We start from the raw sequence: 26,271 nt of genomic DNA, 5'->3' as shown, positions 1-26,271 counted from the left end.
ACCTTTTTTCACTTCAGTTGAAACTTCTGGGCTGAGAGGCCGTCGTCGATTTATAAACCTATTTCCTGAAATTTCACCTCCAACTCCAAGGAGATGTTTTCGGAGGTTTGAACGGCAGTTACCGTTTTACCTTCGAAAATGTCTGCCGCAGTCAGAGACGATAAGTCGGCAAATAATTTTATATATCGACCATGGCGTCACAGGCTGTCAGTTTTAGCTGAAGTAAACGCTGGCCGTGAAAGCCTACATTATATAACCTAACGTCTTTATCGGTATTATTATTCTACTTTATCGTAAGTTTTCTTCCAGCATTGGGATCATCGAACTCTGACGTTCCACAGCAAACGAAAGCTTTCCCGGCAGAGAACACTGCAATCGTCTGTAATTAATGTTCAGATAAACCGCTATAGATTGCATGTTATATGCTTTATTAATAGATCACTCTACAAATGAGAGCATCCTCAGATATTGGCCTGAGAACAACACGTCATAGTTCAGAGATCCACTCAGCATCGTCGTCAACACAAACCGGTCTGATTCGCATGGATGAAAGCAAGTAATACGGTTGCAGTGGTTCTGCTACACCTGAAACAACTTTTTTCAATAGTTGCCAGGTATTGTCCAGTAGTGTTGAAGGTCACAAATATGGATGCCATGGGGCCTTTTGCGCAGCACGCAGAGAGATGTTGGGGTGAGTGTGAAGACCTTAGAGGCAAATTCAGATTATATATATATATATATATATATATATATATATATATATATATATATATATATATATAGCCGCGCGGGATTAGCCGAGCAGTCTAGGGCGCTTCTGTCATGGACTGTGCGGCTGATCCCGGCGGCGGTTCGAGTCCTCCCTCGGGCATGGGTGTGTGTGTTTGTCCTTAGGGTAATTTAGGTTAGAGCGGTTCTAGGCGCTTCAGTCTGGAACCGCGTGACTGCTACGGTCGCAGGTTCGAATCCTGCCTTGGGCATGGAAGTGTGTGATGTCCTTAGGTTAGTTAGGTTTAAGTAGTTCTAAGTTTTAGGGGATTGATGACCTCAGATGTTAAGTCTCATAGTGCTCAGAGCCATTTGAGCCATAATTTAGGTTAAGTAGTGTGTGTATATATTTGCAAACTTTTATGCTAGTAGATTATTGCCATAAGGGGCAGTCAAATGAAAACAAGTCAGCGAGTCAGATGAAAAAACAATGAGTAAAATGTTTACTATTTCAAAAGTAATTGCCGTAACTGGTAATACATTTGTTCCACTGTGAGAGACACAACGGTCAGTGCCTTCGTGGAAAAGTTTTGCTGTTGCCTACGAACTGTGATTGTACCCAGGCGTACACTTCTTCTTCCGAAGGAATTCGGCGGCTGTAAATGTCTTGCTTCAGGACTCCAAAAATGTGGACATCCCATGGGGAAAGATCGGGAGTGTGAGCACGTGTAAGGGCTTGGCTCAAATGGCTCTGAGCACTATGGGACTCAACTACTGAGGCCATCAGTCCCCTAGAACTTATAACTAGTTAAACCTAACTAACCTAAGAACATCACACACATCCATGCACGAGGCAGGATTCGAACCTGCGACCGTAGCGGTCGCGTGGTTCCAGACTGTCGCGCCTAGAACCGCTCGGCCACTCCGGCCGGCGTAAGGGCTTATCAGCGAGCCTCTTGCAGCGTATTCGAAACAACAGGCTGCGAGAAAGTCATTATGACCTATTTCTTTGACTGCGAGGTCTCACTCTTCATTGATATTCTGGTACAGGGTGCCACAATTAATGCACGGCTGTACGTTGATACTTTGCAGAAATTGAAGCGCGCCATCAAGTCCAAACGCTTAGGAACGATCCTGAATGATGCCCGTCCACTAGCTGCCAAGGTTGTTTCGATTATGTTGCAGAAGTTTCTTCATACAGCCCCGATCTCTCCCCATGTTAGCCGCGAGATCTTGGGCGCATTGCCACGGTTCGCGCGGCTCCTCCCGTCGGAGATTCGAGCCATCCCTCGGGCATACGTGTGTGTGTTGTCCTTAGCGTAAGTTAAAGCTAGAGTAAGTAGTGTGCAAGCCTAGGGACCGATGACCTCAGCAGTTTGGTCCCATGGGAACTTTCCACAAATTTTCTCCCCAAGTGGCCGCGCGGTGTGGCGGCGCGGTTAAAAGCGCCATATCTCGAATCGCGCGGGCCCTCCGCCCGAGCTTCGAGTCCTCCCTCGAGCATGGGTGTCTATGTTGACCTTAGTGTAAGTTAAAGTTAGTTTAAGTAGTGTGTAAGTCTAGGGACCGATGACCTCAGCAATTTCGTTCCTTAGTAATTCACACACATTTGAACATTTTCTCCCTATATGACGTCCGTATTTTGGGAGCCCTGAAGAAAAACATTGGCGACTACCGATTTGCATTGGACGAATAGGTGCACGGCTGGGTATAATAGTTGTTTCGCAGGCAACCGCAAACTTTTTTCCTTGCAGGCAATGACCCGTCTTGTCTCACAGTGGGACAAATGTAGTAACACTAATGGCAATTACTTTTGAAATAATAAAAAGTTTACTTACTTTCTTCCATCTCTTTCGGTTTCATTTGGCTGTCCCTTATGAACAATACAGTATTTATTTATTTCATGTAAAGAGAATAACGATTAAATTTTTGCACTACTCTGAACCATGCAAGGACCTTAAATATTAACGTGACTAGCAGAGTGAAGCACCGTCGTGGTGGGGGTAGAGGATTGGTGGCAGAGGATTGGTGCAGAGGATTGGTGGCAGAAGATTGGTGGCAGTGGATTGGTGGCAGAGTAGTAGTGGCAGAGGAGTGGTGGCAGAGATACGGAGCTGACTCTTTTTGACAGAAGTAGGCGGAAGAGGGCAAGAGAAGGAAGGTCGGCACTGTGTGAGCGAGATACCTGGCAGTAATATCAGCTAGTTGGACGTAATAGCGCCAGCCCGGCGATGGAGGGTCGTTTCCTCCGGTCCCAACTGAAACTTCCACCACTGACCATCCAGGTACCGTGTCGAGACTCCACACGGAATACAGATCGTAATTTCTGTGCTGCAATGATTCGGTGCCTAATGGCCTCAGAAGTAAAGATGGCTGCCGTTTACTGTGCCACTTAAAGGAAGAAACTAACCCCATCTTGTAAAACAACTCCTGGAGATTCAAGAACTCGCTGGAAGGACGATTTTGTTACTGCTCTTAACGCTGTAACAATAGTTCTGAATTTCATTTGTCTGCTGACAATACGTCACTGATATAAGATGTCTGAACCTTCCTCTTTCTAAATTACTGACCTCCCCCACAGCAAATTTTGTACAATAGAATTTTACAATTTCAAACAACAGACTTAAATGCTTCAGTTATCTTTTGCTTCTTAACTATGTCACTGTTTTAAATTGTTACTACAGTCTTTCATTAATATCTCAGTAGTTAAGTTAAAAGAATTTTTTTTATCTTGTTCATATATCTTTTTCGCTTAGCTTCTCCTATGAGCTTGGGAGCCGCCTTTCAGCGCTGATAGCCAAAGCGTTTGATTCAGAGCTCACTTTGACGTGAAGTAATACAAAGAATATCTGATATATTAGTTTGCAACATTTCCGTGGTCTGCGTCACTGCTCCAAGCGTGGACGCGGCGTGCAGACGATCGGGTGTGACAGGAGAGCGGGGGTTACTAGCTTGCAGGCCACAATCCAGTTGCTGCGACAGTAAATTTTACGACTCTGGATGGCGGCCGGCACTTTGGAGAGGAACGAGCAGCTGACGGAAAATTGGATGAGAACTTTCCTTGGGTCCATAACTGTGGAGTCGTAACAGTATTGCAGTCTATACTTTACTCTAATAAAGAGAATGAAATCAAATAACCAAATATTGTGCCACATGAATAAAAACAAAATTCTTATGACAAATACTGCTTACTCGAATGTAGGGTCACGGTTTAACAATTCCAAACAACAGCGAACGGTGTGTTCAATAAGAAAGCTGAAATGTTGAGCGGTATTTCCACGGCAGTGAAACGCAGGAAGTTTTACCGCCACTGCCTCCTTCACAATTCATTTTCAGAGTTTCATGCCTACTGTGGTGCAGAACTTCAGCGTAGAAATCATCCTCCCATTTCTTTCTCAGTTATCCTATTTATGAACATATGACATCAACCATGACGTACACCGGGTATCTCTGAAATTTTGCGACATGGTTTGTAGAGGGTGACTTGAGGAACAAATCCAACATAGGAACCGGTGTCCGGAAACGTCAATCAACGACGCTACCGAGCGTCGTAGTTATAGGCGTCAGCACCTGCCACTACGTCACCCCTTCAGCAGGAAACCTGACTTTGAACACTGACGGATGATAGGGGTTTCCGTCTGCGGTTTATATTTCTCCCATACACTGAGAAACTCTGGAGATTTTAGAGGGTTTCAGGAGACAAATAAACTTCAGATGCGATCCATGTCCGAAACCGTCATCCACCGATGCAACGGAACATAGCATTCATAGGAAACAAGGCCTTTCTTTGCAGCAGTAGCTTCACTTATTCCACGAGAGTCCATGGCAATCAGTCGCGATCACTGAATAGCCAACAACACTACGAGACGTTTCGCCTATGGTCCGTCAGTGTACAAAGTCACTTTTGCTGCCGAAGTGATGGCCTAGTGGCGTGTGCGCCTATATTTTCGACGCTCTGTAGTGTCATCGGATGACGTTTCCGGGCGCCGTTTCCTATCCTCGATTTATTCCCCAAGACATCGTCTACAAGCTCTTGCAGTTTGTCGCAACATTTCTGGGACACTCTGTATACATATGACATTGAAACGCAAGGAAGGTTACTGCTGATCTACGTAACAATTAGGCCTCCATGCTGGTAGTCGCTGTCTCGTCATACAGCTATGTTTACCATTTAGAACAACTGACAAGAACAGGGAAGATGAATACAGTTGGAGATGAATGAATAGCTTTGGGTGATAAAATAGGGAAGGCAGCAAAGGATCAAGTAGATAAAAAGACGAAGGGTACTAGAAATCCTACGGTAACACAAGATATATTGAATTTACTCGATGAAAGGAGAAAATATAAAATTGCAATAAACGAAACACGAAAGGGAATACACACGTCTAAAAATTGAGATCAACAGGAAGAGCAAAATGGCTAAGCAGGAATGCCTAGAGGACAAATGTAAGGATGTAGAAGGGTTAAGATAGATACTGCCTACAGGAAAATTAAAGAGACTTTTGGAGAAAAGACAACCACCTGTATGAAATTAAGAGATCAGGTAGAAAACCACTTCTAACCAGAGAAGGGAAAGCAGAAAGGTGTAAGGAGTATATGGAGGCCCTATTCAAGGAAGATGTACTTGAGGCAATATTATGAAAATAGAAGAGGACGTACATCTACATGGATACTCTGCAAATCACATTTAAGTGCCTGGCAGAGGGTTCATGGAACAACCTTCACAATTCTCTATTATTCCAATCTCGTATAGCGCGTGGAAAGACCGAACACCTATACCTTCCGTACGAGCTCTGATTTCCCTTATTTTATGTTGGCGATCGTTCCTCCCCATGTAAGTCGGTGACAACAAAATATTTTCGCATTCGGAGATGAAAGTTGGCGATTGGAGTTTCGTGAGAAGATTCCGTCGCAACGAGAAAAACGCCTTTCTTTTGATGATGTCCATCCCAAATCCTGCATCAATTCTTTGACACTCTTTCCCATATTTCGCGATAATACAAAACGTGCTGCCTTTCTTTGAACTTTTTCGATATACTCCGTCAGTCCCATCTGGTAAGGATCCCACACCGCGCGGCAGTATTCTAAAACAGGACGGATAAGCGTTGCGTACGCAGTCTCCTTAGTAGGTCTGTTACATTTTCTAAATGTTCTGCCAATAAAACGCAGTCTTTGGTTAGCCTTCCCCACAACATTTTCTATGTGTTCCTTCCAATGTAAGTTGTTCGTAATTGAAATTCCTAGGTATTTAGTTGAATTTACGGCTTTTAGACTGCACTGATTTATCGTGTAACCGAAATTTAACGAGTTCCTTTTATCATTCATGTGGATGATCTCACACTTTTCGTTATTTAAGGTCAACTGCCACTTTTCGCACCATTCCGATATTTTTTCTAAATCGTTTTGCAGTTTGTTTTTATCTTCTGATGACTTTATTAGTCGATAAACGACAGTTTCATCTGCAAACAACCCAAGACGGCTGCTCATATTGTCTCCCAAATCGTTTATATAGACAAGGTACAGCAAAGGGCCTGTAACACTACCTTGGAGAACGCCAGAAATCACTTCTGTTTTACTCGATGACTTTCCGTCGATTACTACGAACTGTGACCTCTCTGACAGGAAATCATATATCCAGTCACATAACTGAGACGATATTCCATAAGCACGCAATTTCACTACGAGCCGCTTGTGTGGTCAAAGCCTTCCGGAAATCCAGAAATACGGAATCGATCTGAAATCCCTTGTCAATAGCACTCAACACTTCATGTGAATAAAGAGCTAGGTGTGTTTCACAGGAACGATGTTTTCTAAACCAATGATGACTGCGTGTCAATAGACCGTTTCCTTCGAGGTAATTCATTATTTTCGAACACAATATATGTTCTAAAATCCTGCTGCATATCGACGATAACGATATGAGCCTGTAATTTAGCGGATTACTCCTACTACCTTTCTTGAATATTGGTGTGACCTGCTCAACTTTCCAGTCTTTGGGTACGGATCTTTCGTCGAGCGAAGATAAAGATGACAAGGGCAATATGACACTGCGAGAAGAGTTTCACACAGCATGGAAGGACTTGAGTCGAAACAAGGCCCCAAGAGTAGACAAAATTCCAATAGAACTACTGATGGCCTTGGGAGAGCCAGCCATGAAAAAAACTCTTCCATCTGATGAGCGAGATGTCTCAGACAGGTGAAATACCCTCAGACTTTATGAATAATATAATTCCAAAGAAAGAGGGTGTTGAGAGGTGAGAAAATTACTGAACTATTAGTTTAAAAGCCACCGCTGGAAAATACTAACACAAATCCTTTACCGAAGAATGGGAAAACTAGCGGCGGCCGACGTCGGGGAAGATCAGTTTGGATTCCGGAGAAATGAAGAAACGCGCGAAGCAATACTGACTCTACGACCGCTCGTAGGAGATCGGTTAAGGAAAGGCAAACCTACGTTTATAGCATTTGCACACTTGGTGAAGGCCTTGGACACTGTTGGCTGGAATACACTCCTTCAAATTCTGACGGTGGCACGGGTAAAATACAGGGAGGAAAGGTTGTTTACAGTTTGTACATAAGCCAGTAGTCACTTATTAGAGTCGAGGGACACGAGGGGAAGGAGTGGTTGAGAAGGGGTTGAGACAGGGTTGTAGCCTAACCCCAACGTTATTCAATCCGTACAATGAGCCAGCAGTAAAGGATATAAAAGAGAAATTTGGAACATCAATTAAAGTACACTGAGAGGAAATAAAAACTTTTAGGTTTGCCGATGATATTTTGATTCTGTCAGAGACAGCAATGGAGTTGGGAGAGAAGTAGAACAGAATGAGTAGTTTATTGAAAGGAGGATGAACATCAGCAAAAGCAAAACGAGGATAGTAGTCGGCCGGCCATAGTGGCCGAGCGGTTCTAGGCGCTTCAGTCTGGAACCGTGCGACCGCTACGGTCGTAGGTTCGCATCCTACTTCGGGCATGGATGTGTGTGATGTCTTTAGGTTAGTTAGGTTTAAGTAGTTCTAAGTTCTAGGGGACTGATGACCTAAGATGTTAAGTCCCATAGTGCTCAGAGCCATTTGAACCATTTTTTTGATAGTAGTCGAATTAAATCAGGTGATGCTGAGGGAAATAGACTAGGACATGGGACACTTAAAGTAGTATATGCGTTTTGGTATTTGGGGAGCAAAATGACAGATGATGGTCGATGTAGAGAGGATATTAAAAGTAGATTGACAATGGTGAGAAAAGCGTTTCTGAAGAAAAGAAATTTGATAATATTGAATATAGACGTAAGTACCAGGAAATCCTTTCTGAAAGTATTTGTATGGATTGCAGCCCTATATGGAAGTGAAACATGGGCGATAAACGGTTTAGACAAGAAGAGAATAGAAGCTTTTGAAATGTGGTGCTACAGAAGAATGCTGAAGATTATATGGGTACATCACATATCTAATGGGGAGGTTCTGACTAAAACTGGCGACAAGAGAAATTTGTGGTACAACCTGACTAGAGGAAGGAATCGGTTGATAGGACACATTCTGAGGCATTAAGGGATCACCAATTTAGAAGCGTGGAGGGCAAAGATCTTAGAGGTGGACCTAGAGATGAATATAGGAAGCAGATTCAGAGGGATATAGGTTGCAGTAATTGCTTGGAAATGAAGACGCTTGCACTGGATAGAGTAGCATGGAGAGCTGCATCAGAGCAGTCTTTGGAGTGAAGACCATAACAATGACAGCAACCATTTAGAACACACAAATAATTTCTTGTTTTGGTTTAACGGTTATAAAGGCTCGTGTTGGTCATGCTTGGTATGCATGACAGCTTCAGTTGAGTTTGGAGATTATAAAAACTGGCAGAACTATATGAAGGCCGGTTGTCAGTCAGGCCTGGTCAGTTGCTGCTTATGGCTTTGTAAGACGTCGTGGTCTCCTGACCTTCATTGCTTACATATTCCGCCCTCACAATCATATTCCACACATCAAGACGCTTCATTCAAAACCAAACTCGATAAGATAGTCAATGTTGTATGCATTCATGTATACAATATGCAAATAACTAGTAAATCGCAAGTGCGCACCGAGATTGAAATACTGGAGGCTGGCCTACACACACATTCAAGACACGACGGTCGCAGGGGCTTTTAGTTCAGGAGAGGCAAACCGCATGCCTGGGGCTGGTCCCTTCAGAGGACGAGTTAACCTATCTATGTCACCGGGCGACCACCCGGAGAACAGACAATGTATGCCTGAGTGAAAGGCAGAACAACCCGGCGTTCGGCTTAAAAGCAAATTCCGCTACATTGTGTGGGAGCACACAGCCTACGCATTCTTTATGAACATAGCACGCAGTTTCAGAGGTTTTCACAGTGAGACAGCAAACGCCAAACGCCGATGCTACAGATTTCCGGATTGGTCGCCTTAAATGAAATGTCATTCTCCCGTTTTAGAAGAGCAATGCTGATTGGCAGACGATATTCCTGACACCTTCGGCTGAAGGAGGAATGGAAGAGACCAAAAGATATACCCCCTCACATCTGGCATGGAGAGGGGCCGTTCCATCGTCGCTCTTGGTGCAAGAACATGAAACAAGAGCATGTGCGCTCGTGCGTGTACTCAAAGAGCGAGGAACAAGTCTCTCCTCAGTACTTCACTGGGAGAGAACCTCTGTCGAGATTGAATTGAACTCTATATTGAGTCCTTGTGATTAAGCATTGTTCACTGTGATGGCCGCCACACTTCTTGTGCGGTGTGGACAGACAGAGTTATAGTTAAATGCCTGCAAGCGAATTTTTGAGTGGCATCACGGTGGACTGGTTATCTGACCGGTGTACCACGCCAATAGTTAGACTAAGGACGAATAGGAGTCCTTGACTTCATCAAGGCGTAGGGAGAGTTTGGTTGGCGAAAGTCAATCCAGATAGAACGAGAGTTATCTTATTTGTCAGCAGCAAGCGGCGCAGACAGCAGTCATCGCAGCTTACAGTATTGTGCGCTACAGCTCTTGCGAGCCCCATATTTCCTCCACAACAGTACACTTCACTGCATTTCATACGCGACAGCCGCGACCATACCTAGCAACATTCTAATGGATAATTATTCAAGTTGAGTACACACGGCTCTCAGCCATTCTGCCAAATCAATAACAATCTTAAACTTTGAATAGAAATTTCATTAGCGAATCCTATCCTTAAGAGGTAACATCACATTCCGAAAAGAACACGGAAATAACTTGTTCAGTTCATAACTAAAAGTGCCATTGTGATTTCTCAGAATTTTAGCAAAATAAATAATAATTTTCGTTAGTTTCATGTATCCCAATAGTTACGTAAGAAATTTTGTGAATTTTTGTGTCATTTCCTTACAGCGGACGACACCAGAAGATATTTATTGCTGAAAGTTTTTCAGACATGTCTCTTTACAACGTTAGGAGCGCCTGTCTGACTTCTGTAGTAGTGTGAGGGTGGAAATTGCATCTTGCAGGAGCCACAGGGTAAAGGGTACATCTCAGATTAATCCATTGCGCAGAATGACAGAATAACACCCACACGCTCACAGCTTCCAAGTGGTACTGGGCCCTTGGTAAATCTCAGTGTAGCACTTGATTTACTTTGTCAGAAATTTTCACAGCAGCGTACAGTCGTATTACACTGAAGCGCCAAAGAAACTGCACTCGGCATGCCTATTTAAATACAATGATATGTAAACAGGCAGGATACAGCGCTGCTTACGGCAACGCCTATATAAAACAACAAGTTTCTGTCGAGTTGTTAGATCGGTTACTGCGGCTACAATGGCAGGTTATCATGATTTAAGTGACTTTGGATGTGTTGTTATAGTCGGCGCAGCAGCGATTGACGCAGTATCTCCGAGGTAGTGATGAAGTGGGGATTTTCCCATATGAGCATTTCACGAGTGTACCGTGAATATCAGGAACGCGGTAAAACATCAAATCGCCGTCATCACTGTGGCCAGAAGAAGATCCTCCAAGAATGGGACCAACAACGACTGAAGAGAATCGTCCAACGTAACAGAAGTGGAACCCTTCCGCAAATTGCTGCAGATTAAAATGTTGGGCCATCAACAACAGTCAGTGTGCGAACCATTCAACGAAACATCATCGATATGGGCTGTCTTAGCCGAAGGCCCACTCGTGTACCCTTGATAACTGCACGACACAAAGCTTTACGCCTCGCCTGGGCTTGTCAACACCAACACTGGAATGTTGATGAGTGGAAGCACGTTGCCTGGTCGGACAAGTGTCGTTTCAAATTGCATCGAGTGGATGGACATATACGGGTATGGAAGTAACATCATGAATACATAGACCTTGCGTGTCAGCAGGCGACTGTTCAAGCTGGAGGAGGCTCTGTAATGGTGTGGGGCGTGTGCAGTTGGAGTGAAACGTCCAGATACGACTCTGACAGGTGACAGGAACGTAAGCATTCTGTGTGATCACCTGCATCCATCATGCCCACTCTGCATTCCGATAGACTTTGGCAATTCCAACAGGTCAATGCGACGCTCCAGACGTCCAGAATTGCTACAAAGTGGGTCCAGGAACACTCTTCTGAGTTTAAACTCTTCCACTGGTCACCAGACTCCCTAGACATGAATATTATTGAGCATATCTGGGATTCCTTGAAGCGTACTGTTCAGAACTCTTACGGATTTGTGGACAGCCCTGCAGGATTCATGGTGTCAGCTCCCTCCAGCACTACTTAAGACGTTAGTCGAGTCCGTGCCACGTCGTTTTTTGGCACTTTTGCGTGCTCCCGTAGGCCTTACACGATATTAGACACGTGTACCTGTTTCTTTGGCTCTTACATGTGTATAATCAATTGCCCGCACGTACTTAGAATCTCAGAATGATTTTCAGTGGACACTTTAAATAAACAGAAATCAGCTGATTGATTCGTTAGTCTCCTTTCTAATTACGATTGTGGTATCAGAGCACGTTTGGGAGATCTGTTGCTGATGTCGTTTGCGACTGGTGACGCAAAACTCAAATTGATAACAGACATGTGAGGTTATTTTTTGTGGTTCTGCACTCAACCAGCTCACCTCTTAAACGTTTGTTGTAACGATAATTTCTGGTGCCTGTAAATAAAAGTATGGTGATGCACTTCCTACACTTTTCTTAGCAACTTCTCTGTGAAATAAACAGCATAATCATATTTCCTGTCAGTACTGAAGTAAATGACAAATTCTCTCTTCTTTCCATTACTCGTTTTCATTTGGGTTCTCGCATTCTTTTGTATCTTCATCTGCCCTGTGCTCTCATTCCATTACCGTCATACTTTAGGTACTCACTGGCATGTGAAACGTATCGAGGAAGGTACTTTCACAAAATGGCTTGGTTCAAATGGCTCTGAGCACTATGTGACTTAACATCTGAGGTCATCAGTCCCCTAGAACTCAGAACTACTTAAAACTAACTAACCTAAGGACATCACACACATCCATGACCGAGGCAGGATTCGAACCTGCGACCGTAGCGGTCTCGCGGTTCCAAACTGAAGCGCCTAGAACCTGAAGCGCCACATCGGCCGGCATACTTTCACATAACGTGTCACTTCAGACTACCATAACTCCATGAAACTGTGACCGTACGTAGAAAAAACTGCTACATTATAGTACAGAAGGTAACTAAAAGAAATGTACAATCCAACGAGAAGAAATGAGCTTATTTTCAAAGACAATAATTACACTGAATTCGCCGCTATTCATGATGGTTTCCCGGCCATTACAAAAGCCGGAACATGGTCTTTAATAGCATGTATGATCACCGTAGACGATAAAGCAGCCTCTGCAACATGTCCCATGTTGATCACAAGGTTTGGAAGGAGCTCTTTTGGTAGGTTGTAGCGCGGTTGACAAAAGCTAAATGCTCATTGGTGGAGGTGCTGCAATACGTGTCTCCAATGCATCCCATAAGAGCATGATGAGATTTAACTCGGGAGAACGGCCAGTCTATTCACTAAATATCCTATCGTTCCAACCCTTCCCCCCCCCCCCCCCCCCGCCTCTACCTGTTCATCGCACTCGCCCGTTGTTATCCATAAAAACGAGGTTAGGGCCGAATGTATCCCTGAAACTACACTCAAGTAGGAGGAGTACAGTGTCACAATAACGTTGAACGATAAGATTAACATGTTCATTGATATGGAGGTCGGTACACCAACGAAACATTATGCCTCTCCTCCCACACCCTAACACCTGGACCACCAACATGATAGTGTCTGACAACGTTCCTGAGTCCATAACGTACCCTCATGTGGTGAGAGGTGAGTACACGTTAATGCATCCAGAAATACTGTCAAACATAATCGTTCTGGTGGTCCAGGAGCTAGGTGTGGGGAGACAGAATGTTGCAAGGACGTACTGATCTCCTCATCTCAACGGTCAACATTATTGACACTGTACCTCTTCCCTAAGTGCATCTTTTCAGGGACACATCCCACTCTGACTTCATTTTTTATATATGACATCACACGATCGCATCGAATAGCGCAGGTAGGGGAGCTCTTGGAACGCGAGAATACTCAACGTATGGATTGGCTTGCCCGTTCCCACGACTTCCCATGGAGTACGTGTAGGATGCGTTGAGTATCCTCATGCACCAACAGCGGTCCAGCAGATTTCCTCAGCACTGGTGCAGGTATGGATCGCCCTACCATAGCTCCAAAACAACAATGTCACCGCCCGCATCTCGTGGTCGTGCGGTAGCGTTCTCGCTTCCCACGCTCGGGTTCCCGGGTTCGATTCCCAGCGGGGTCAGGGATTTTCTCTGCCTCGTGATGGCTGGGTGTTGTGTGATGTCCTTAGGTTTGTTAGGTTTAAGTAGTTCTAAGTTCTAGGGGACTGATGACCATAGATGTTAAGTCCCATAGTGCTCAGAGCCATTTGAACCATTTGAACAATGTCGCCAGAAAGACAGCACTTTGCAGAACATTCACTGAAGTGCGTGATGATCACACTCCCTTTTAAGAACCAGGTCCAGCCTTTTGTAAGTCCAGGGAACCGTCATGAAACGTGATGTATTGAGTGCCATTGTTGTCTTTCAACAGAAGTATAATACCTGTTCGTGTCATTCGTCAGCCGTGACTGGCTCGCGTTGTGCTTTGCATTAAACCTTGGTTGCTATTCTGTGATTAGTTCAAATAGTTCAAATGGCTCGGAGCACTATGGGATTTAACATCTGTGGTCATCAGTCCCCTGGAACTTGGAACTACTTAAACCTAACTAACCTAAGGACATCACACAACACCCAGTCTGTGATTAGCCCCCGCAGTTATCGCGATTATGCTGTTATCCTCTCTCTCCGCGAGTCGCAGCAGCAGCGTGTATCGGTATTCGCACCCTTGTACTATCTTTGGCCTTGCGCTTATAGTTTCCGGCTGTGCCGTCTGCGGGGAGTTGGTCGGTTGGCGTGGAGCAGCGAGGAAGTCTCCGGAGCACGTGTCTGGCCGGGGCCGTTGGCGGCTTTCACTCGCGGCTGGAGTGTGAGGGGCTGTTCCCATTGCTACGAGGACCGTGGTTCACCGATCCCGGACATGAAAGTTGAGTCTTTACTTAATCTACCAACCCGCCCCAACTGTTCACACTGTGACGTTTGAATTTCGTTGTGGGCTGTTGGGACATTCACGCTAGCAACAACGTGTGTTTTCAAGTTGACGAAATTCTATCCGCCCTCAAGTTTAACTTGATTATTTTTTAATTGAAGTGCACCAGCGGAATCTTCTGCCTTGTGGCTGTTAACGTTCCGGTTACCTGCCCTGGCCGTTGACGTAAATTCAGGAAGTGTATTTTCCTCGTCGTGTTGTGGCTGTCCAGCACGGCCTGTAGTTTGACAGCCGAATGTGTAATTCGTTGTGGGCGCCAATACCTTCTCCGTTGTTCCATTGAATTACCTGTTGTGTGCTGGTCGGGTGGAGTGGAAGTTACCCTGTCGCTTGGTCCGTTGAGTGTCTGTCGGTTGGGTTGCCGTCGGATTGAGAATTGTTGGGACGACTGCCTGTCTCACCTTAGCAAGCGTTAGTGTTTGAGTTCCAGGCGGACCCTTGGAAACTTCTGAGCGCCGTTGGACGTGCTGCCTTTTCTTATTTGTCCTTATTGTTTTTATTTGTGTGGCTTCTAGCCACTTTTAAATTAAAGTTGTTTTGCCCTTAAGGCGTGAAATTGTTTGGGTCTTCAGCCTGCCTGGTTCAAATGGCTCTAAGCACTATGGGAGTTAACTTCTGAGGTCATCAGTGCCCTAGAACGTAGAACTACTTAAACCTAACTAACCTAAGGACATCACACACATCCAAGCGCGAGGCAGGATTCGAACCTGCGACCGTAGCGGTCGCGCGGTTCCAGACTGTAGAGCCTAGAACCTCTCGGCCACCCCGGCCGGCCCTTCAGCCTGATTTAACGGAATTTTAGGATAAGGCCTTCTGTCATTTAAAATTCAAATTCTTATTTTTGGGTCTTAAGTTATTGGCAATCAGCAGATTTTAAATTAAAGTTGTTTTGCCCTTGAGGAGTGAGATTCAATGGCACATGTAGCCGGGAATTAAGTTCTAAATTTAATGTTTGGTTTGCTCTGTTTTTAATGTTTTCTTTACTCTTGTAATGTTTGTCAAATGAATAAAGTAGTATGTTAGAGTGCAACTGACAGTCACTCATTTTGGCCCCTTTCCACAAATTAAACTATCTGTTCTGTCCCACGGGTATAGCAGGGGATCTCAATTTTCATTTACGTCACTTACCTTTTGTACTATATTGCAAAAGTTCTTTCTATGTATTGTCCAAGTTTCTTCGAATTGTGTTACTTGGCAGTCACTCACCATGCGCAAGTCACTTTCGCCCCTAAGCTCTGCAGACCCGTGTACTTTCCTTACCGTGTCACGTGCTCGCAGCGCCACTAGACCGCATTTAATCTTGCAGTGGACAATGCGAACAGTAGTTTGGATCACCATTGTGTAAGATTTTTTATTGTTTTGGATAGTTAGTTTTGACTCCTCATCCCCAGATCCATTAATTATGATTTACATCGAATCACAGGTCGTCAGTTGGTAAGATTCAGTGTACGTAAGGTTAACTGCACAGCTCATCGATGTTGCTCTCAGCTTAGTCAACAAGTTCCGGCTGTAGCTCGTAGCGGTGGTAGCGTCTTCTAATACTAGAAACTAGATAGAGGAGAAATGTACAAGTCCATTTAGTAAGTGAATAGTCATTTATTTCATATCATTAAATAGCTGGTCTCTTACTACGAAGAGCTTCGGCGTTTTAACTATTGCATCCTGGCGCAGGATGTAACTGCAGTATTTTGAGGAACATGACAGTGAAGTTACACTGACGTCTTGGCCAACTACACTACTGGCCATTAAAATTTTTACACCAAGAAGAAATGCAGATGATAAACGGGTATTAAGAAAAAAATGGCTCTGAGCACTGTGGGACTTAACATCTGAGGTCATCAGTCCCCTAGAACTTACAACTAGTTAAACCTAACTAACCTAAGGACATCACACACATCCATGCCCGAGGCAGGATTCGAACCTGCGACCGTAGCGGTCGCGCGGTTCTAGACTGAAGCGCCAGAACCGCTTGGCCACAAAGGCCGGCAAACGGGTATTCAGAGGACAAATATATTATACTAGAACTGACAAGTGATTACATTTACACACAATTTGGGTGCATAGATCCTGAAAAGTCAGTACCCAGAACAACCACCTCTGGCCGTAATAACGGCCTTGGTACGCCTGGGCATTGAGTCAGACAGAGCTTGGATGGCGTGAACAGGCACAGCTGCCCATGCAGCTTCAACACGATACCACAGTTCATCAAGATCAGTGACTGGCGTATTGTGACGAGCCAGTTGCTCGGCCACCATCGACCAGACGTTTTCAATTGGTGAGAGATCTGGAGAATGTGCTGGCCAGGGCAGCAGTCGAACATTTTCTGTATCCACAAAGGCCCGTACAGGACCTGCATCATGCGGTCGTGCGTTATCCTGCTCAAATGCAGGGTTTCGCAGGGATCGATTGAAGGGTAGATCCACGGTAGTAACACATCTGAAATGTAACGTCCACTGTTCAAAGTGCCGTCAATGCGAACAAGAGGTGACCGAGACGTGTAACCAATGGCACTCCATACCATCATGCCGGGTGATACGCCAGTATGGCGATGACGAATACACGCTTCCAATGTGCGTTCACAGCGATGTCGTCAAACACGGATGCGACCATCATGATGCCTGCAAACAGAAGCTGGATTCACCCGAAAAAATGACGTTTTGCCATTCCTGCACCCAGGTTCGTCGTTGAGCACACCATCGCAGGCGCTCCTGTCTGTGATCCCGCGACAAGGGTAACCGCAGCCATGGTCTCCGAACTGATAGTCCATGCTGCTGCAAACGTCGTCGAACTGTTCGTGCAGATGGTTGTTTTCTTGCAAACGTCCCCATCTGTTGACTCAGGGATCGAGACGTGGCTGCACGATCCGTTGCAAAATGGTTCAAATGGCTCTGAGCACTATGCGACTTAACTTCTGAGGTCATCAGTCGCCTAGAACGTAGAACTAATTAAACGTAACTAACTTAAGGACATCACACACATCCATGCCCGAGGCAGGATGCGAACCTGCAACAGCGCTCCTCCTTCTCCCCCTGCTCTTGCAACCGCAGTAGCAGCGCGGTTCTGGACTGAAGCGCCTAGAACCGCTCGGCCACAGCGGTGGGCAACCTGTATTACGCCATGGCCGTTTCTAGCACACATCGTGAATTGCTGCATGCATTTGTTATTTGTTTAGTTTTCTTCTTAGCTGCATCAGGCGAGAGGTGGCCGTACTTATTGAAGGGGCATAGCTCGTTGGTGTTCACGCAAGCTTCGCGTATCACGCTGCTATTCTTTTGGTGAGCTGTGCTATTAAGAGATCTGCTTGAAAACTTCCTTGCCAGTTTGCATTTAACGTGCTTGTCTATGCTGTCAAGCTGATTTTTTCGTGTGTGTGTGTATAGGGGGGAAAGGGGGCGGGGGGAGGAAGGGAGGGGATGTGGGTGTCCGTGTGTCCGTGTTAGTAGGAACTTCATTAATATATTTTAGCATCTTGCACGAAAGCATAGCATTACTATTATTATTGTTAGTGTAAAAATACATACATGGTAAAGAAACCTGGAAGGGGGTCTTCCTGTATACTGCTGCTTGGTTTCTGTCAGGTGCTTCAGTTCAAATCTAATTCAAAAGAATGAGCCACCTTGACGTACTATTTAATTTCTGAACGCAGCGGCTAATGAAGATATGTGTCTCCTTTTATTCAAGCAGCTAGCCATTTAATTATCTTACGTGCTTCCATTGCTACTTTTGAATTCTACGGCCACATTTTCGGTGAGCTCGACCCTTTATGACATTGCCACAGTTTTCTGATGTTATCTAATGTTCTGCCTCACTCTGCTGTCGCAGTGGGCGAAAGTTAATTTATGGACTTTGTATTTACTGATTCTTGCCGATCAACGGCTTTAATTATGATTATTAAGCATTTCCTCCATTTAAAAAAAGTATTGATTCTCGCCAGAAGGCGTTTTACCTGTGTTATTGATATTTTACTTAGATATCTAGGATCACGTTAGCGGCATTTATTTGCTACTCCAGTTTTGCTCTAAGGCGCTTGTTCTGTGCCAAATTGTACTTGGCCGTTGATGGTGCTCCCTTTTGGTTAAAGAAAGCAAGATAAACCTTTGCTACTACCTGCTTGAGGCGGTTTTCAGTCTCCAACTTGTAACCGGCCGTTGTACAATAATTCTGATCTAACGCTGGTTTTATAATCCTTAGTGGCGTTCGCCTGTATTCCAGTATGTGCAATTTTGAGGCGCAAGATTTACTGTAAACCTACAGTTGGCTGTACTCCATTAATATTGTTTTTTAAATTATTATGTCATTTTAACTACAAGCTTTTCGCTGCACTATTTGCTACAAGTTACACGAAGAACTCGTTTTGGCGATGTGCCTTTATTAGCTGGTATCAAAATTTTAAATATCAGCTAATAATTAATTATTATCAGCTGGTATGATGTGGTCCATATGTTAAAGCTTTTATGCTTTGATTGGCACGGCACGCTACCACTCACCCTGCCAGCTCCTTATCGCTTCAGTAGACCTACTCGCTATTGAGCAGGTGGGCACAGTAACTTGGGAGCATCGTTATGTTTTCCAGCATTCAGTGCCGCAGCACCTGAAGTGGCGCAGCACCCGTGTCACAGGAACCCCAAGGCTTACCACAGGTCGGTAAGATGGTGAATAATTAAGTTGAGCAATATATTTTCCTCTCCGATACGACGCAGTATCCGGTCTCTCCATCAAATTATCATTATTATGCAGTAGCTCCGCCTATGGGAAGCTTTTGTTCTGGTATATACTGTTCAGCGCCTACTGTACTATTAAGAACGGCTACAGAATATTTCGGTCCGTTAGTGGCAGCGGCCTCAAAGCCATTCATTATGTATAGGGTGATACGCCCTCCAGCGGGTTTCTGACAGACGACCCGCAAACCTGGCTGGTTGCCATCTGGCAGCTCGTCTCGCGGAAACTCCAGGCGTTGGCCGGGTCTTACCTTCTGCACTGCCGCTCAGCCATTGACTTGGAAGCTTTACGAGACCTCCAGAGGTCGTAATGAGTAAAGGAGAGGGAGCAGATGGAAAAAATCATTGACGACGAAGCATTTGAAAGTGAAAGTCTCTGGTTTCAGAAATTCTAATTTATTTTCTACAAATTAAATTCAGTTAATTAACGAACAGCACGAAAGGGGAAACACTGTCGTATGCAACAACAAATGCATTCACACACACACACACACACACACACACACACACACACGCACACACACACACACACACACACACACACACACACACACACACACACACACACAAAACACCTGATCTTGAGACACCAATTACGTCTCACACTAAATGCACTTATTTCCTTATGGCCGTTTGGCATCGTGTGTACCTTGTACGTTCCACCATAAAGCCGCCAGCCATTCAAACCTTCTTGACACAAGGGCTGTCAGTCTATTATAAAATTTCCTGGGCGAGTAAAAATTGTGAGGGAGAGTGGAAATCAAACGCGAAACCTTATATTTCGTGGGCAGTGCTTTGCATGTACATCTACATACGTACTCGGCAAGACACCGTACGGTGGGTGCCAGAGGGTGCCCTATGCCACTACCAGTCATTTCCTATTCTGTTCCAGTCGCAAATAAACATGTCGCAAATAAGCCTGTATTTTTACATTCGAGCGTTAGCTCCCCGTAACGTATCTTCGTGGACCTTTCGCGAAATGTATGTTGGCGGTAGGGCTCCTGATAAAATACCGATAAATCGATTTACGAAAATCTTTCCAAAAATATCGATATATGGTGCCGACATCTAATCCATGATATACCGATATATCGATATCAGAATTGTAATATCGGGTGCCGATATTTTAATTTTATATCATATTTTTTTCGTTAAATATTTGAAGCTGTTCTTTTGAAACTGTACTAGAACATAATATTACTACCTTTTGAACTTTCATCATGTCCTATTTTTCTCTCTGACTGCGTGAAACAAGTGTAAGTGTCACAAAAGAACAAGTTCGATTGTATTGGCGGTGTGAATGGAATAACAAGATTTTCGATGTGAAGAAGTAGCACACCAGTTGCGTTAAAAACAATTTTTAACACAGCTAGCGTGCTATTTCCTCATATCGGCATTCTTCAAAAAAGTTGCTAAAAATGGTGAACAAAAACCTAAATGACAAGATTTGTCTATATGACGGGCGGTGATATGTGAGGCAAAATTCTGACGTAATCGGCGCTCGGCGCTCCTAACACAAAATGAAAGGTTTTCCTTCACCGCGCCATTTTCACACTGATCTGGGGTTGTCAGAAACGAAAAAAAAGCCGCTTCAAGTGGCCGCGTGGTTAGAGGCGGCATGACACTGATCTCGCGGCCTCTCCCGCCCGAGATTCGAGTCCTTCCTCGGGCATGGGTGTGTGTGTTGTTTTTAGCATAAGCTAGTTTAAGTAGTGTGTAAGTCTAGGGACCGAAGACCTTAGCAGTTTGGTCCCATACGGATTCACACACATTTGAATAATTTGGAGAAGTTGACATAAAATGTTCTGGAATTATGCAACAAATGACGAAACAGATCTACAGACCCATGGGACACTTGTTATAGTACCACTTACATGCAGTTACCATTGTTAGCAAGTGATTATCGCAAAGCGTGAACGTGCATCGTTTTCCTTTCAATTCTTGCTTTAAGAGGGATAGACAGTCTGATATTTTGTTGATGTACTGGATGTTGTTGTTGTCTTCAGTCCTGAGACTGGTCGGATGCAGCTCTTCATGCTACTCTATCCTGTGCAAGCTTCTTCATCTCCCAGTACGTACTGCAGCCTAAATCCCTCTGAATCTGCTTAGTGTATTCATCTCTTGGTCTCCCTCTACGATTTTTACCCTCCACGCTGCCCACAAATGTCAAATTTGTGATCCCTTGATCCCTCAAAACATATCCCACCAACCGGTCCCTTCTTCTTGTCAAGTTGTGCCAAAAACTCCTCTTCTCCCAATTCTATTCAATACCCTCACATTAGTTATGTGATCTACTCATCTAATCTTGAGCATTCATCTGTAGCACCACATTTCAAAAGCTTCTATTGTCTTCTTGTCCACACTATTTATCATCCATGTATCACTTCCATACGCTCCATACAAATACTTTCAGAAACGACTTCGTGACACTTAAATCTGTAATCGATGTTAACAAATTTCTCTTCTTCAGAAACGCTTTCCTTGCCATAGCCAATCTACATTTGATATCCTCTCAACTTCGACCATCATCAGTTATTTTGCTCCCCAAATTGCAAGCCTACTTTACTACTTTAAGTGTCTCATTTCCTAATCTAATTCCCTCAGCATCACCCGACTTAATTCGACTACATTCCATTATCCTCGTTTTGCTTTTGTTGATGTTCATCCTCCTATCAAGACACTGTCCATTCCGTTCAACTGCTCTTCCAATTCCTTTGCTGTCTCCGACAGAATTACAGTGTCATCGCGAACCTTGAAGTTTTTATTTCTTCTCCATGGATTTTAATACCTACTCCGAATTTTTCTTTTGTTTCCTTTACTGCTGGCTCAATATACAGATTTGAATAACATCGGTGAGAGGCTACAACCCTGTCTCATTCCCTTCCCAACCGCTGCTTCCCTTTCATGCCCCTCGACTCTTATAACGGCCATCTGGTTTCTGCACAAATTGTAAATAGCCTCTCGGTCCCTGTATTTTACCCCCTTTTAGAATTTGAAAGAGAGTATTCCAGTCAACATTGTCAAAAGCTTTCTCTAAGTCTACAAATGCTAGATACGTAGGTTTGCCTTTCCTTACTCTTTCTTCTAAAATAAGTCGTAAGGTCAGTATTGCCTCACGTGTTCCAACATTTCTACGGAATCCAAACTGATCTTCTCCGAGGTCGGCTTCTACCAGATTTTCCATTCGTCTGTAAAGAATTCGCGCTAGTAATTTGGAGCTGTGACTTATTAAACCGATAGTTCGATAATTTTCACATCTGTCAACACCTGCTTTCTTTTGGATTGGAATTATTATATTCTTCTTGAAGTCTCAGTGTATTTCACCAGTCTCATACATCTTGCTCACCAGATGATAGTTTTGTCAGGACTGGCTCTCCCAAGGTCGTCAGTAGTTCTAATGGGATGTTGTCTACTCCCGGGGCCTTGTTTCGACTCAGGTCTTTCAGTGATCTGTCAAATTCTTCACGCAGTACCGTATCTAATAAATATACAGTTCTAAAATCGGCAGCATATTTACAATGCGCAGCCGACTTTTATAGGTAGGTCGTTAATATTTTTTTCCGGCGATGTATCTTGAGCCGATAATGATATTTCTGAAATATCGATGTGTCGGATTCAAGATATTTTTTAAAAAATTTATCAAGTCTTAGCTGGCGGCAGTAGAATCGTGGAGGAGTCAGCTTCCAATTTTCTCAGTCGTGTTCCTCGAAAAGATCGTCACCTTCCCTCCAGGGATTCCGATTTGAGTTACCGCAGCATCCGAAACATTTGCGGGTTTTTCGAATCCGCCGGTAACAAATCTGGCAGCGCACTTTAATTGTTTCCATATCTTCCTTTAATAGGAACAGTGCGGATCTCAAACACTTGAACAGTACTCAAGAAAAGGTCGCAACAGCGTACTGCATGTGGTTTCCTTCACAGTTAAGACATACTTCCCTAAAAATTTTGCAATAAACCGAAGTCGACCATTCGATTTTCCTGCCACAATGCTCATATACTCGTACCATTCCATATCGCTTTGCAGTGTTAAAAGCAGATATTTAAACACATTGACAGTATCAAGCGGGGCACTACTAATGCTATATTCGAACATCACGAGTTTGTTTTTCCCACTCATCTGCATTAAGCTACATTTTTCTTCATTTAGAAACAGCCGACCAGAAATTTTGTCTAAGTGACCTTTGGTCCTCCTACAATCACTCAACGATGACACCTTCCGTACACCACAGCATCATCAAACAATCGCAGATTGCTTCCCTCCCTGTCCGCCAGATCATTTACCTGTATATTGTAAGGCGTATGCTTCGCTGGCGATGGGCGAGGGATGACAGAATCTCTGACCAGAGAGTAGTTTATTGTTAGTTGTTGCTTGTCGCTAGTCTGTGCGAGTCGACAGTAGAAGTCAGTCTGCGCTTGTCTGCGCGAGTCTGCAGCAGTAGTCGGATACGGTAGTAGGGAGTCGGCATGCGTCGGCTGTGTGCTCTGGTCGCGACTCTGGTCAGGACTCTGGAGGATGAGTATTGTTGTAGAAGGTAAAGAAGCAGCCTTGCGCATATTTAATAATGTATGTTAATTGTAATTTAATTTGTTCAGAAAAAATGCCCCAATAATAATTTTTTTTATAAAGTAACTCTTTTAAAGAAAAGTATTCATTTCAATTTAATAAATTTTTCCACTCTTTTGAAGAAAAAGCATTCATATCAATTTAAATAATTTTTCCTATGCATTCCTTCCAAGAATCAAAAATATATATATACGCCAGCATTGCACGAAGCTGTGTCGATAAATAAGAGCAGATATAGTTGCAGTTTTTATTGAGGTAAGAATTTTGCTTTTGTTTTATTCAGAATACAGGGCCGAAGGTCAGCGCTGCTGTCCTTATAAATTTTACCAGATATTATTATTTCTGTTAGGAGGTTACATTTCGTTCATGGTTCATTATTTAATTAATATTATTGTGTGGGTTTATGGTCAATTATCATTCATTAATTTTTGTGTGAGGAGGTTACACTTGGTTCCATTTCAAATTTTCATTCCATAATTTCTGTGGGGAGGTTACACTTCGCGACATCCGGCCAGGATCGTATTTCTTTGTGAATCTTCTGAGAAGTAGTCATATATCTGCTCTTATTTACTTAAATGTAGTTTGCATCTGGCGTAACGCATTTTACTAATTTGTCACTCTTTCTTCCACAGATCATTGGCAATTTTTTTGTTCTTTGTTGTATTTGTGTTTGTTGCATCTTTGCATTGCGTTTGTTTCATTTGTGAATACTTTTGGATTTTTTGATTAGTGAAAAATGCCACGAAAAACTGTTAACAGTACATCGCGATGTACAATGAGTGAAATAGCCGACTCAAATAATTTGACCGATAGTACTTGCGACACGCAGTGTAATGATGACAATCCTCCATTCACAGACAATCAGTGCGTATCGACCACTTGTAATGATTTTGATCCTAATGATGAAAAAATGAATTCAATTGTGTCCTCTGTTAATTTGACGACAATTGATGACGCGGGACGTTCTGTTGCATTGAGCGCTGTCCAGCTTGACACACCCAGTTTGCAGGATTTACGCGACAAACAGATAAATTTTTATAATGAAAATTAACAGTGTAATCAGAGTACGACAGATTTATTTAATTCCGGTGTAGTGACCAATAGTGCACATCCGATTGGCAAACCCTTTCAGAAATTACAGAATGACCAAATGGTCACACAAAATGTGACAATTGCAGGTACGCCATCAAACAGCACAGAGAATAGAGTAGGTAATATTGGGTTGGATCAAGTTATGGCATTTTTTAAACAACTTAATGAAAAAATAGACAACCATTTCAAACAGCGGAATGAAATGCTAGATAACCATTACAAACAACTTAATGAATCGTGCAAACAACTCAATGAAAAATATGACAGGTCGATCGAACTAATTAATGAAAGTTTCAAACTGTCGAATGAAAAACACGACAACCTTAACGAACAGAACAGACAGCTTAGTGAACAGATTACAGCTGTTACCCTGCAACGTCATGATACTAAAGAACAATTACGTGAGGATACTAAGACTTGTGCTATGAACAATAGTGAAGAAACTAGATCTGTTACACAAGAATTAAGTAATACAGATGCAGCGACAACAGAATCACTGAGAGATGAAATTAATGCAGTCACTGAACAATAGTGAAGTCACTGAACAATAGTGAAGAAACTAGATCTGTTACACAAGAATTAAGTAATACAGATGCAGCGACAACAGAATCACTGAGAGATGAAATTAATGCAGTCACTGAACAATGTTCAGAAAACGCAACACAGATACGCGACGAGCTTAGTTTAAAGTCACCAGAACTTTCACACACTCTGGATACGGAAGTCGATAAGAAATGTGAACAACAGAACAAGCAAATTGACTAAAGTATGAAAGTAACAGAAATGAAAAATGTTTCACTCAATAACACAGCACAGCATACGCGCCATTCCGAACATTTCTCACAGTTGTACAGCCAGTGTAACTTAAGTAATTTACGGAGACTACGCGACTTAAAATCCGAAAAGCTACGCGACTTAAAATCCGAAAAGATACAGACAAACAGATTCTTATGTAATCGTGAACCTGTTCACACATTCAGTGACGAGAACGTTGATTATAAGCAATATTTGTCCGTGAGAAAATTTAAAGTATTTAAAAATGACAGAACACAGATCCACCCCTTGGATTGGATATAACAATTTAGCTTTGCTTTTCCACCAACTTGGCCTGTAACGCTCAAACTTTAATTTATTTGCAGTTTTTTGGAAGGCGAACCAGCAACTCGTATGAGACCGATCGCAAGACAATGCTACTCGGTAGAAGAATTTCAGAATGCCTTTCTGTCAGCGTATTGGTCGAAGACGACACAGCGCAGAATTAAAGATCAACTAATTAGTTTACCGAATTATGAGAACTCAAATTTTCCCAGTGTCACACAATTTTTTGAACACATGGTCCAACAAAACCAGTACTTAAGTGAACCATACAGTGAATCTGCACTTATTCAATTATGTATTTCTAAATTGCCACAATCATTAAGAGTGTCACTTTTAACGGGTCAACAGAAAGAAAATATTTCGGCATTCAGAAATCTGTTACAGCTTTTAGAAGTGCAGCAATCGAATTATTCCGTTATAAACAAAAATTTTTCATATGATAACCAAGGTCAACAAACATGCAGCAATTA

General features: G+C 43.4%; 1 protein-coding gene across 4 annotated transcripts in view; it reads right to left on the bottom strand.

The window, feature by feature from the left end:
- Positions 1 to 26,271, bottom strand: part of LOC124616497 (parathyroid hormone/parathyroid hormone-related peptide receptor-like) — a 759,731-nt gene that overhangs the window by 276,408 nt on the left and 457,052 nt on the right. The gene's annotated exons all lie outside the window — the stretch shown is intronic.

Source organism: Schistocerca americana, chromosome 1, assembly GCF_021461395.2.
Source record: "Schistocerca americana isolate TAMUIC-IGC-003095 chromosome 1, iqSchAmer2.1, whole genome shotgun sequence".
Lineage (NCBI taxonomy): Eukaryota > Metazoa > Arthropoda > Insecta > Orthoptera > Acrididae > Schistocerca > Schistocerca americana.
Note: the sequence above shows the minus strand (reverse complement) of the source record. Positions and strands in the feature narration are given on the sequence as shown.